Raw genomic sequence first — 14,363 nt, forward strand, 5'->3', positions numbered from 1 at the left:
ATTGGGAAATACGTAAACACAACCGTCACAATAACCGTTTACCTATAGACTTTTTGTGCATGACTTTCGGAACAGAACACTCATTTTCAATACTGTACTTTTGTGATGTTTAGCTAGATCATGTCGTAAGCTTCATTTTGGTATGTGGTTCAGTTAGATCCGATTTACAGTTTTGGAGAAACGACCGTTTTAAGTAACGGCATTTCGCGAACGAACCCTTACCCCTCGCATAACTTTGAGTCCTTGTTTAAGGCCCCTAAAAGACTAATTGGATTACGAAACAATAATTTAAGGTTAATTAGGCAGTTGGTAAATTACTCGCAAAAGAGTCGCCTTAAAATGTTTAATGGTTAATTTTATAAAAATAATGGAGCTGAGGGTACGTGGGCCACTAATGTAAATCGTTAAGCATAGAAGTGGACCTTAGGGTCTAAATGGATAAAGTCTATTTTCTTAAGAGACCGAGGATTATTTCCAGCTTATGTTGTTGTTCTTATGTTGTTGTTCATAAGTTACCGGACCCACTCTAAGCTTAAGTCTACCCCGGAACACTCAGGCAAGTTTTCTACCCGTATAACTATTGTTGTGATATTATATATATATACATTATCTTGTGATAAGTGCATAATTGTTATTAAAAAATCTTGTGATATATTGTTGCATGTATATGTTGGGAAGCATGTCAATATAATATGATATATATATATGCATCCTGTTTTATAACCTTGATATTTCATTGTCAGTATAATGCTTATAAGCTACCTAATACCTATTCTAGAGAAAAGCAGTAATTACGTATACCCTTAGTATAGCGGACCCAAAGTTGAACATTTTTCTAAACCTGGAGTCGATGTTCCCGAGTATATTATATATATAGTTTTCTATAACTATTAATCGAATAAGGTATATCCGATAGTTTTGAATAATAATCAAACTTTATTTTCGATTATTTAGATAAAGATCTTACTTTCATATAAGTATATCTTTTGTTATTTATTATTCGTTTCAAAACTTCTACTTCATTTATTTTTATAAAAACTATTCTTTATGGAAGTATTACTAAATAATAAATTTTAGATATTTTCTAGTATATCAGAACTGATTTATTTTATTAAATCATCCTTACTACAAACATTTTCAAAAATGTTTTCGAGTCTTTAAAATAATTTTAAAAGTTAGAGCGGATCCCAAAACTCGTTTTTAACTTAAATCTTTTCTTTCGTGGAGGGATTTAAATACTCGCTTAAAACCTAAGGGATCCAGCTCCGTGGTGTATTTTTGTCGCAACTAAGTTGTTGGTTTGATAAAAGAGTTTGATTACTTGCCCAACATTCAGGAAGTAAGCCCAATCAAAATGTGTCGGCATAGGCGACATGGGCTGGGTGGCAGTCCATCAATGTGTAAGTGTTTGGGTGGCAGTCTATCAACACGTAAGAGGCCGGGTGGCGGTCCAGCACAAGGTGCTAATGCGGCCAGGGTGATGACCGGTGAGGAATTCATCCATCTACTAGTAGAAAAAGTGACATGATTCATATCTTTGCCTGATCAGCAAGGTATCGGATTTATGCCAAAGTTTCTTCTTTCCATAATCATTGGGTATTACGACTCTATTTATACTTTTCATAACAGAGGTTTTCAAAAAGTGTATGCGTATATATATATATATATATATATATATATTTTGTGTGTGTGTATATCGGGACATAATGAAGTATCTCGTAACTTTATTTCTTTTAAATGATATTTCAAAGATTGATTTTATACAAATCTTGCCTTGTAGCTTCATTTATGTGATGAACTTTTGACACGGATTATACTTTGAACAGTGGTAGTTCAAGTAGTTTTTGGAAAAGATATAAGTATATTGGAGAATTTTATAACTTCATCTTTTTAAACTTATATCTAGTAAATGATTATCTTATGCATAAAGATTTTCAGAAAGTTAACGATAAAGATACTTTACATTATTGAATAAACTATACATATATATATATTTATATTTATATATTTATATATATATATATATATTGAGGGTATATATATTGAGTATTTTGCAACTTCGTCGCATTAAAGATATCAAACTTGGTTCATTGTTGCTTGACTAAGACTTTCATAAATACTATGAGAATGCTCATATATTGTTAATTAATATACATGATATTTAGGTGAGCTATTTTGCTCACCCTTGCTTCAGTTCTTCTTTACACAACAACAACTAGGAAAGATGAACAGGATCAAACTCCCAATTCGTGAACATATTGGAAATGTTCAGCGGCTTCCTGTAGGCGTTGATGCCGCTATGGCCGAGATAGGAGCTACCAATAGGCTAGGCTTTCAACTTTGATATACTAGACTCATGTATATCTATGAATTGTTATAATGGCAAAGAATATGTAAATTTATTCAGAAACCCTTTTGAGGTGTAATGATTTATTATTGTGGAAATAAAATGACTTGTATTATTTTTGGTATTCATCTCTAGGACTTTAACTTGTGGTGTGTGTGTGTGTGTGTATATTTTAGGGTCACAGTATGCAGTAGTTGGTTGTTTATTAAGATTAAGTGTTATTAATGGAAATGGAACTCATGATAACCTGGATCTCCGACCCCAAATTTGAGGATGTTACAGAAATGTTATCAGAGCCAAGTGTTATAAACCTCAGAGATGATGCGTCGTTAAAATGATTAGTTGACTAAGATAAAAATAACTCTTTCCAAGTTTATTGTCAGACTACCTAATATAGTACTGACAGTTAAAACCCTTACGGGGAACCCTTATAAATATCATAATAGTAATATAGTTCTTTATCGTATAGGGTTGTGGGGCACCGAACCCTGAGGTTGAGGAGCAACAACGCGATGATGTTTCATTACATATTGGAGATCAGATTATGGATCTGATGGAGTACCCTAACGAAGGACCGGATGAGGTTCATATTGAGGAGGATCCTGAATAGACTAAAGAGATGATTATTGAGGAATTGATTACCGTAGTCAGGGTCAATACCAGGGCTAGGATGGCCGCAAGGTCACCTCTAGAGAATGGAAAGTTAACGAGGGCACAGCCGATAGTGAGGGCAGATGGAGTAGAGCCTTCCATGGAACCAGTTATACCAGTATCAGACCATCTTCAAGAAATTCATGTAGACATCCATGAGGTTCCACAAGTTCCTGTTCCCTCCCTCCCCTGTATTGATCCCAACACATATTGAGGAGATGCCACCTTTCTCCTGCACCATTGTCACATGATATTGTGCTTGGTTATCCAGTTAAATCTCCTAGGTCTACACCACCTGCACCCCATGGACTGCTAGATGCAACCGTTCAGGCTTCTTTTATCACCGATTATCGAATGACTTTGGGCAGCCTATCCGAGGCCCGTAATGTTAGAAGTGAGTTGTTGGATCGGCTTACTACACTGAGGAGTGAGTCCGAGGTACTTCCGGCATGCTTAGTTTTTAGCATGGATATGATTGAGGCTACCACCTGAATTACAACTAGAGGCCATCTTGAGGGTCAGATTGATACAGCTCTACTTGAGATTATCCTAGACCTCATCACCTCTTTGATGGAGCAGGTTAGGAATGTCGTTCGTGCCTGCATTCCTTGATCCAGAATAGTGTGCAGAGTCAAAGCGATCAGACAAGGATATTAATTCAGCACCACTTTTGGAGGATTAGCGTAGTTATGAATGATTAGCCTAGATTGACTAGATGATTATTTTTAGTAGTACTTTTAGGATAAATTAGATCAGATGATGTAATTCTCTTTCAAGTGTTTAGCTGTTGTACTCTCGAACCAATGGTTATGTATATATTCATTCCTTTCAGTTCATATCAGTTCTTTTGTGATGAGATCGCAAGTTTATTCATATTATTAACTGCATTAACACTTAATAGTGTTATGAAGTATATAGAAATTGGAGAATTCATATTTTCCGACTATGTAAGGACTGTACGAGAGAAAGACTTAACAAATTAAGTAAAACCAATATAAAGAGTCTCTCAAAAAATTTCCAAGCAATATGTCCCCATAAGGAATAAGATTAGGGGAAACTCCGAGTTTGATAATCAGGGAGGTCACAATCAAGATATAAGGAACCCAGAACATTATGAAGTGGAAAATGAGGATTAAAACATATAGGGTGACTCCGATTATGGGGAGAAGGACGAAACATTTCATACTGAGAAATCAGAAGCCAAGTAAGGAAAGGAGACCCAGGACGGTACTCCTATTGGGAAATTCATGGACCTGCCTAAATAAAACTTATACTTTAATCCCCAACCACCATCATGAGGAAACAATGTGATGGGAAATTATTTTAGGAGCTTTAAGTTGCTTAGATCTCAGAGTTCCAAGGAACAAGCTGACCCAGTCGAGGCAAGAGCCTGGCTAAAGGAAATAGAGGAATCATTTAAGATTCTAAATGATCGATGAAGCGCAAAATACTATTTTTTCCACTTACCTTCCTAAGAGAGAGGCCACCCGCTGGTGGAAGGCTAAGGAAGATAAAGAGATAGTGTAGAAGTTTTAGATCCAGACCAGAGGCGGACATGTATGATGAATCATGAATCTAGGTTAAGTCGTCAAAGTTCTTATGAAGGACACGAATCCAGAATGACGGGATGTTTAAAATCAATGCTTATGCTGTGTTGGTTCATGAAATGGTTGTAATAGAAACAAAAATAAAAAGATTGAAAGGGAATGGAGTATAAAGGGATATAAAAGAAATAGAGTTGAGGAGCGATAAAGGAGTTAGGTATGTGAAACCCTAAGAAATCCTAGCAATAAAGATAGAGAAGTGTGTCATCATTAGTGCGATTGTGACTGATCATGAGATAAAGTCAAGGTTTGAAGGCGTAAATAATACATATAATTAATCCCCTTTAAGTTGGGAGTATTCGATGACACTTCGAGATAGATCGATGGACTAATAAGAAAACATAGATGTACCGGGGAGACAGGAAAGCAAGAAATTATGAAATTTTATGAACGAAGTGACCTTTTAAGAATATGAGGTATATGTAACACCTGTGACTTGATACCCAAAAGAGAGACGCCATGTATAAAAGATATCCCAATATTTAGATGAATGTTGAGATAAATAACAAAGGTAAATGAGTAATTAGAACTAAAAGGTTCACATTAAACATGATGAATATCTTCCAGAACATCCATGCTATCATTACCATATCAAACAAGAAAATGAGATAACCGTAGATTTCTTTTGGAGGCCATATGGATTGACCTCAGTTGGAATAAGTATGCTATTGTGAAACTATGTATAGACTATCATGGTGAGATAGATTGAATAAGATACCCTTATTTGGGAGATATGACTTGATTTTCCATGAAATTATGCAAGTACCTTTTTCAAGGTGGAATTAAGGATACACTACAAGAAAAAGGTGAATAGACATCATGTATTAGCCATCGGTCACATGTGCCACCGATTTCTAAATTGTTATAAACATCGTCCCGCATAAATGCGATGTCTTTTATTTTAAAAGACACCGTTTAATTTAGAACCGATGTCTTAAGTTTGAAAAAAATGCAGCGCGGAAACCCCTTTTTCTTTCCCCCTGGCCAAATTTTCCCCCTTTACCAAATTACACTCTCCCTCCCTTTCAGACAAATTAAATAAAAAATCAGAATAAATAAAAACTAAAAACTGAACCAAAATCTCTCTGCATACAGGAGTCACCTAGTTGAGCCTAGTTGAATCAGAATCATCATAGATAAAGAAGACCGACTCTCTCTCTCACCCAAACTCTCTCTTCCTCTCTCTCTCTTCCACTCTCTCTCTCTCAAACACACACACCATCTCTCTCACTATCTTTCTCTCATCTCACCATCTCTCTCAAACTACTACAAACAGTCTCTCTCTCTCTCAAACTATCTCGCCGTAGTCTCGCCATAGTCTCGCCGTAGTCTTGCCGTCATTTCACCATTGCCTTTCCGCTGCTACACTCAGCTCAACCACTCACCTACGATCACCCTCTCTGGTCTCATCTCTTCACTTAAATTAGGTTTATCTCACCTCCTTTTTTATTTATAAACTTATATTAAACAACATGTTCACCATTTTTTTAGAATGTTGAAAACCCTAGATTTTAAAAATGGGGGTTTTTTAAAATTGAAACCCTAGATTTGAAAATTGAAGTTTTTTAAATTGAAACTTTAATTTATTATAAGTGGATGTGTCATTTCACCCCAATTATTTATGTTATAGGGTTTTATATAGTTTTAAAGTTACATTTTGTTTCACTGTTGCTCTAATATGTTACAATGAGAATTCTTTCTTTGTCGTAAATGTTAATTCATTTAATCATTGGGTGGCAGTTTATGTTTCAGTTTCCAAATGTTAGTAAAACTTAAATGGTGTTGTTTGATAAATGTTTTGGCAGCTATTTAAGGATTCAATTTGCGTAGAAGAAAGAATATTGCTCGGATGTTGTTGATACATGGTTATTTTATTAATTAAAGAGGTACATACTCCTACAAACTTTCTTTAGTTGTTTTATCTTAAATATATTGTTGTACTCTGATCATTATTTGTAGGCCTAATGTGGTTTATATGGATTAAATCATAGTCACATATATGCTTTTGACATCTTATGCTTTGTATATATGTGACTAAGAACACGCATCTGATTAAGTTTATAATATGTTGTTTGTGTGATCAATGTGAGTTAAATGATATAATTATGATGTGTCACATATTTGATTAATAAAGTTGCTTGATTCTTAATATGAAAGTAATGGTACAATAAAATAGTAGGAAGATAATATTGTCATAATAAATAATATAAATCATATAAGTAAGATTGAAATTTTAGTGATATACCAGGTGGTTTTATATGAACAAGTCTTGAATAAAAGCCGATAGGGATTCTTTACAATATGAAATTGGTGTAAAAAATTTCTTGATATTTGCTGAGGAAAATGCTAAAAACCCAAAAAAATACTTTTCCCCTGTGCACGCTGCGGTAACTTCCGAAAATTTACTGTCAAGATAATCAAGGGTCATATTTATGAATTTGGTTTTAGTTTAGGATATTTGGATTGGATTTGGAATGGAGAAGGGTTTTCTAGTAGTACTAAGTCATCAGCTGGAAGCACTTGCCCTGCTAAAAAGCCCAGACTACCTTCAGAAACATATAACGTATGTCAAGCAACATATAATGATGAAGAAGATTGCGATAATAAATCTGATGACTTTAAGAGGTATGTTGTTGATGTGGAATTACCTCTTTTTGAGGGAAGTGAGTGCATTAAACTAGAGTCAGTCCTCAAATTACATAATTGGAAGGCTAGATTTGGAGTTAGTGATAAGGCCTTTACCGGTCTTCTTGAATCCATTGGCTCTTTTCTTCCTAAGAATAATGTGCTTCCGTCTAATATGTATGAAGCTAAGAAAACCTTAACTGATTTAGGACTTGAGTATGTCAAAATCCAAGTTTGTCCAAATGATTGTGTGTTATACAGGGGTCCAGCTATTGAGTCTTTATCCGAGTGTCCCTAATCCCATATTTCTTGCTCGAAAATTGGGAAAGATGGTAAAGTTAGGGTTAATGTTCCAGCCAAGGTGATGTGGTATTTTCCAATAATCCTTAGATTTAAACGACTATTTAAATCTGATGCTACTGCTAAATTAATGAATTGGCATTCAGAGAATCGATCTAAAGATGGAAAGATGCATCATCCATCTGATTCTCCTGCTTGGAGAAATATAGATTGTAGGTGGCCCGGGTTTGATAATGAGGCAAGAAATATACGCTTAGTATTAGCAGCCAATGGTATAAATCGACACAACAATAGATTAAATAATCGGTGTAGCTGTTGGCCGGTTATGTTAGTAATATATAATCTTCCTCCATGGTTATGCATGAAAAAGAAGTTTCTGATGTTATCGACTTCAATTTTTGGCCCCCATGAGCCTGGAAATAACATTGACAAATATCTACAACCAATGATCAATGATTTAAAAAAATTATGGGAGGAAGGGGAACCAAAATGTGTATGATGCTCATAACAAATCTTTCTTCACTTTGAAGGCAGATCTGATGTGGACAGTAAACGACTTCCTGGGATACGGACACCTGCACCTCCTGGAATTTTGGTAAATTATCAATAACTTAGGTTTTTTATTTTTTTTAATTATTTGTATGCAGCAATGATTTCTTTTTAACTTGGTACTTTATATTTCATATTTCTTTTTGGTATTTTATTTTTATGTATTAGGGGCAGAGATCTTGTGAGCTATCCATCAACACGATAGTCAAGAAGGTTGCATTTATTATGGTGTACCGTAGCAAGGATAAAGAAAAAGTACATGGAATTGATATACCACTTGGACATAACTGTGTCTCTGTCAATGGGCTCCTCATACCAGATGCGTTACTTTCAGTGTCGATTTATGGTGAAATGGTGATAGTCCGCGATGCACGAAAAGGCTTCAACTTACTGTATAAGCATGATGTTACATGGATGAAGACTATTGGGGTTTCGGTATAGATTCAATGCAAAAAAGAGGTGTTTGGAGTTTGAAATGCTAGGCCAAGATGTACATGCATCTTGCATGACGTAAGTTACTTTTTTTCTTTTAGTAATCTTAGTAATTTTATGGTTCAGGTTTGTTGTAATTATGTCTTTTGGTAGGTACTTGCATACTGAGATAAGTGAACGGCCAGAATTGGCGGACACATTTTCTTTTATTGATGCATGATCCACTTATTACTTGAATGCTAATTTTGAAACTTACATCGTGAACCGGTTGAAAGAGGGTAACCCGGATCGACTATTCTTCTTGCTGCACAATAAGAAGTAAGTTTTTACTTTGTGATATTAAAAAGTTGAATAGTACAAAAACTATTATATAATGTGTGAAATTTGTCTTTGACATGTTTTTAATGAAAATAGCATGCATTGGAGTTTGGTAATTATTTGTGAAGGTGAAATATATTTTTTTAATCCTCTCCCTCACCCAGTACAGTTTCCAGAGCTAAAAAAAGGCATTATCGGGGTAATTTTGTTTTTCCTGCAACATTTGATGAAAACTCGAGATATTCTGTGTTTATTATATCACTTTATTTAAATGAAGCAGGGCATTAAAGAACTTTAAATTATGAAACTGGTAGGGGCAATCACAAGCCATCCAAAGCAAAATTTCTCAGTGTAAGTGCTTTTGTGCTTTCATAATTATGGTTAATAAGTAGTTTAGTTGAGGTGTAATTTTCTGCTTTGGTCAGGGGTCTCCTAAACAACCTAGTGGCACTGAATGCGCTTATGTAGTCATGAGCTACATAAAAGAAATCATCAACGATACAAGATTGACTTTTACGACAAAGATGTGCATCCTTATTTTTCCATTGGGTTACCTTTTAATTATATAAAGGTCCATATTTCATTATATAAAAATTATATTTGCTTGAATTTTTCAGTGGCTGCAGAAGACTCGCATGACTTACACCGAGGTCGAGCTTGATAAAGTACATGTTGAAGCTCTCGGATATATCCAAGACCACATCTGAACATTTTCGGTAGTTTGGTTTTGGACAAGGTTAAGTCTGAACAATTGATATTTTGGTTGTGGACAAGTTTAAAGATTTTTAGTGTCTTAACAATGTCTAGTGTAGTTATTTAGTAGTTGGTTTTGCGGATTGATGATAATGTTGGTTTTACGGATTGATGAATAAGTTTGTTGGATGTATTTTATGAATGGTATATATGGATGGATATTGCAAATGCGCCTGCAGTTTTAAAATTTTGTGTTTGCGTATATACACATTAGTTTAATTAATATTGCCTCGGAAAGTAATGTGTAATGGTAACAAGCACATCAGACTGTTTTTAAAATCTGATGTCTAAAACTTCGAACATCAATTTTATTATTGCAAAAGTGATGTCTAAAAATAATATACATCAATTTTATGATTAAAAAGACGATGTTTAAAACTAATATAGACATCAGGAAAAAGTGATGTCTAATATATAAATATATATCGATTTTTTTTTAAATAAAACCGATGTCGCCTAGTACCTAGACATCATCCAAAACTGTTGGCTAATATCTGAATCAATATCAGTTTTTTAGAACCAAAAATGATGTCTAAACAGATAAAGACATCAGTTAAAAGTGATGTCTAAGAAACAAATATATATCGGTCTTTTGAAATAAAATTGATGTCTTAAAGTAAATAGACATCGTCCAAAACCGATGTCTAATATCATTATGAATATAAGTTTTTTATAAATAAAACCGATGTCTAAAAGCATAAAGACATCATTTTTAGGCGATGTCTAACCGTCACATAGACATCATTTCTGTTTAAAATAGCGATGTCTAAACCTTAACTTTGTAGTATAATTATATGTTCAATGGTATATAATTAATATAATTTTCGTGTAAAAATAATTATGTTTAACATATTTTATAAAAATAATACCTCAGACATCGGAATATAAGTTAAAACTGATGTGGAATCTAGTAAAGACATCAGTTTTTAGCCGATGTCTAGAATAGACATCACCGACAAAGACATCGGCCAAAAACCGATGTCTATCGACATTATTCTTGTAGTGATAGAACCTTGATAACCTGAGATGAACCCTAGAAGAATGCATAAAGGTTGGCATTTCACCCTTAATATGGACATTGTGAGTTTTGACCGTATGAATCAGAAGGATTCAGGTAACGATAACCTTTAAAGATCAGTGAAGAAGGTTTTCAGAACTATATAGACAATGGTTCTAGTATGAGTAAATGGTATCTTGATATGCCCTACACCTAGGGAATATAGGAGGAATGATTGAAGGATAACCCTCGAGATTTTCGAGAAGAGAGGTAATATTTAAGTTTTTCAAATAGAAATTTTGGTAAAGGAAATATGACGTAATAATGATGATGCCAGGTGGGGCACGTGTTAAACCATGAAGAAGTATGGATCGAACCAGTGAAGGACAAAATTTTCTAAGGCAAGAAGGACCCAAGGTAAGAGATGTCCTAAGTATGGTCGAGAGTCAGCCGTGATGATGTTCACATTTAAAGACTAAGGCAATAACTTAAGAAAAAATGGTAATTTTTTTTCTCACCGGAAATTAAGAAGATTATTTTAGCATAAGCAGTGATTACAAATGAGGTAGAAAATTTAGTAGAAAATGGTTCAAAAGACATTGATTGTAAGGGTCTATTACTATCAGGAAAGACCAATGAGGTGGTCGACACTTTAAGTGTAAGAGAGCAATTATAGGCGCTCGTGCAAATATAATACAGTAATGATGGTTAAATCCGTGAAGGTTGTATTATGGTCTGAAATATTGACATTCCTTCTGATGATTGTGCAATACTCAACCATAATAATAGGTTGGTGGAGATTTAATTCATGTTAATCGCTGTGAGCGGGCTACCCATCTTAGAATGTCCTAACTTAAGATAAGTCAGGACCATGTTCCAAACAGGACTAAATGAACCCTTGAGTTTCTAGTCTCCTATTGAGGATATATGATTAATAATGGTATTAACCTGCTATCAATGTTTTGATTGAAACTCTTCTGTAATTTTATCTGCTTTATGTCATATATACATCAAGTTCGGGAGATGTCCTTCATGGGTCACAAATGGTGATTGTGTTACCTCCTTAGAAGATTTCGACATGACAGGTATGGACTCCGTATTATTAACTATTAAGATTCTGAGGAAATGGAATGACTACAGTAGGTCAGCGGTCGACTATAGTAATGCAACAATGATTCTGTGAATAATGAGACGATATCAACCGTGAGAGTTGTATTGTAATGGACGTTGAGATTGAGCATTAATAGTCGGGTCATGTCAATGTATAAGTTATTTTAGGTAGACTAACCAATGTATAAGTTATCATTGGTAGACTAACTAAGTCAATTATTACCTATTCAATATGTATTCCTTCATATCGACAAGGAGTATTATTACAATACAAAAGATATTACGGTGCAATGTAGGATTCTAGTAACAATGCTATCGAGGGTGAAATCCCAAATTCTATTTTCAATGTTGAGGGAGTTTCAAAGGTGATTTTTAATAAAGATTGAGCAAGAGCATGATTCCATAAAAGATGGACGAAACAACGAAAATATTCAGGCACGTGTAAACGCGATGCAGTATTCCTTAATACTGATGTATATGTGTGATAGTTCGTTCTCCTTTGATAAACCTCTATAGTTCAAAGGTAGACTCCAAGCCAGATGTTTTGTGGTAATATTTTTATATAATTATCTTAAATTCTTGCTTTTTCTCTTTTTTTTTCATTTTCTTGTAAACTGAGAAGGACAACCCTTCCAGAAGGGGAGGTATTGCCGGATGACTATCTATCTGTGTGATAGTAGTCTAGTAGGATATGTTCGCATAAAAACACGCAAGAGTACGCGATCACAAGTAGTATAAGATTAATTTTAGTTCATTCCCACATAGATTGGTTTAATTAAGAATATGCACTTATGCAACAATATATGATTATTATTCACTGCTAAGACAAGTATCAAATTGAGTTTGATTATCTAAAAGTAATTATGCTAGAATGAATTAACTAAGAGTTTAAATCAAGTTACTTATATGAAATAAAATATAGGATTCTAACTTCATTAAATACTTCATTTAGAGTTTATGCCTTTAATCATAGTATGTGACGGTAATCATAACTAATTAGACAACACAAAATTAGTACACACTATCTTTCAATATACGTATACCTACCACTCAACATTCACAAATTAGATAGAATCTGGGCAGACACCAATTATTTTTAGACCCTATATGTCTATAAGATTTGAAAATATAACGGTTTAAGAGCAAGTTATCCATTGCGATCACATAGGGCAGCGTAAGATGGTTAAAATTACATTATGAATTATGCATGTTAAAACATCCATAAACCTATGCTAGCATGTCAATTTCTAAACCCTTATATCCACTTTCTCATTCAATAGAGATTAATGATACAACTTAGATGTTAGCTACACATCCAAGAAGATTAAGCACAACCATACTAGGAAATCAATAATTCATCACACACTAAAAACTTTAGGCAATCAACTACTAAACTCCATAAATAAATCCGTTATAATCTCACGATAACGATTAGTTCATAATCGAATGGCTCGTCATCATGGGTTCCAATAAAAACAAGATGGTAAAAAGGTTCTGAATACTATAACAGAATATTAAAGTATTAAGGTTTAGAAAACAAATACGAAACAAGCATCCAAAGTATCTCCTAATTAGAAGAATACAAAAGAAAGATGTAGAACTAAATCTTCTTCTTCTTAGCCCTCTTTTGTGCTTTTGGTTTTCCAGAGTTCTCCCTTTTGCTCCTTGTTGTTTAATTCATCTCCTTTTCTTTATTTATAAGCTCCAGGTTGACTTGGCCGCTCAAAATATCCAAACTGTACTAAAATCAGGATTCTGTCTGCCCGACCTAGCGCGGGCGCGCCTATATCAAGCGGGGGCACGCCTATATCAAGTGGGGGTGCGCTCTGCTACTGGAAAAGGGGCGCGGGCGCGCCTGAATTCTGGAAAAAATTATGCAGTTTTCTTGTTTCTCGTTCTGATCTTCTCGCAAGCTCACTTCATTTCTTGATTTCTTATCACCACAAAAGCATATAGAAGTCCAATCTTGCCTCCAACTAAAGCACTGCACATACTCCACATAAAATGCATTATAAACACCACATACTTGAGGTCAAATCATCAACTTAAGCCGATATGAAGCGTTCTAAATGGATATAAAATCCACTTAACACACCACCAAATTTAAATCGATGCTTGTCCTCAAGCATAAACAGACTCGACAATACATAAATGAATGCAACAAAATGAATGAATGTAAATACATGACAATGCAAAGATCCCCTCGGAATAACCATAATCAAATCAATAAGCCATTATCTATAAGAATGCAATAACTCTAAACAGAGCTCGACTAAATCCAATGCACAAACTTACAAGCACAAAAGCGTGAGTTTGTGCTTTTCTTATCAGATATACTCCCAACACTAGATCAAAACCATATCCTATTCTTCGCCAAAACAATCACAAGCTTATAAGTTGAATGAACGTTAAACACATCACGACTCCAAAACACCTCCATCATCACTAGAGTTAGATGACGATTCATGCTACAACACTTAACACATCAACACACATGCTTATTTTACCATGCAATGGATGAGGCCCCGAATGACTTATATAATAATACCCATGTAGCGAGCGTTAGGTTAGCGGATCTCAGAGTAAACAAGTCTTAGGTCAGTATGAAAAAGTCCCTTAGAACTTAATTGATCGAGTATTAAAGAGCTCGCCCGAGGTCAATTCTACATAATCAGAT

The sequence above is a fragment of the Apium graveolens genome, chromosome 5 (assembly GCF_009905375.1).
Source record: "Apium graveolens cultivar Ventura chromosome 5, ASM990537v1, whole genome shotgun sequence".
Lineage (NCBI taxonomy): Eukaryota > Viridiplantae > Streptophyta > Magnoliopsida > Apiales > Apiaceae > Apium > Apium graveolens.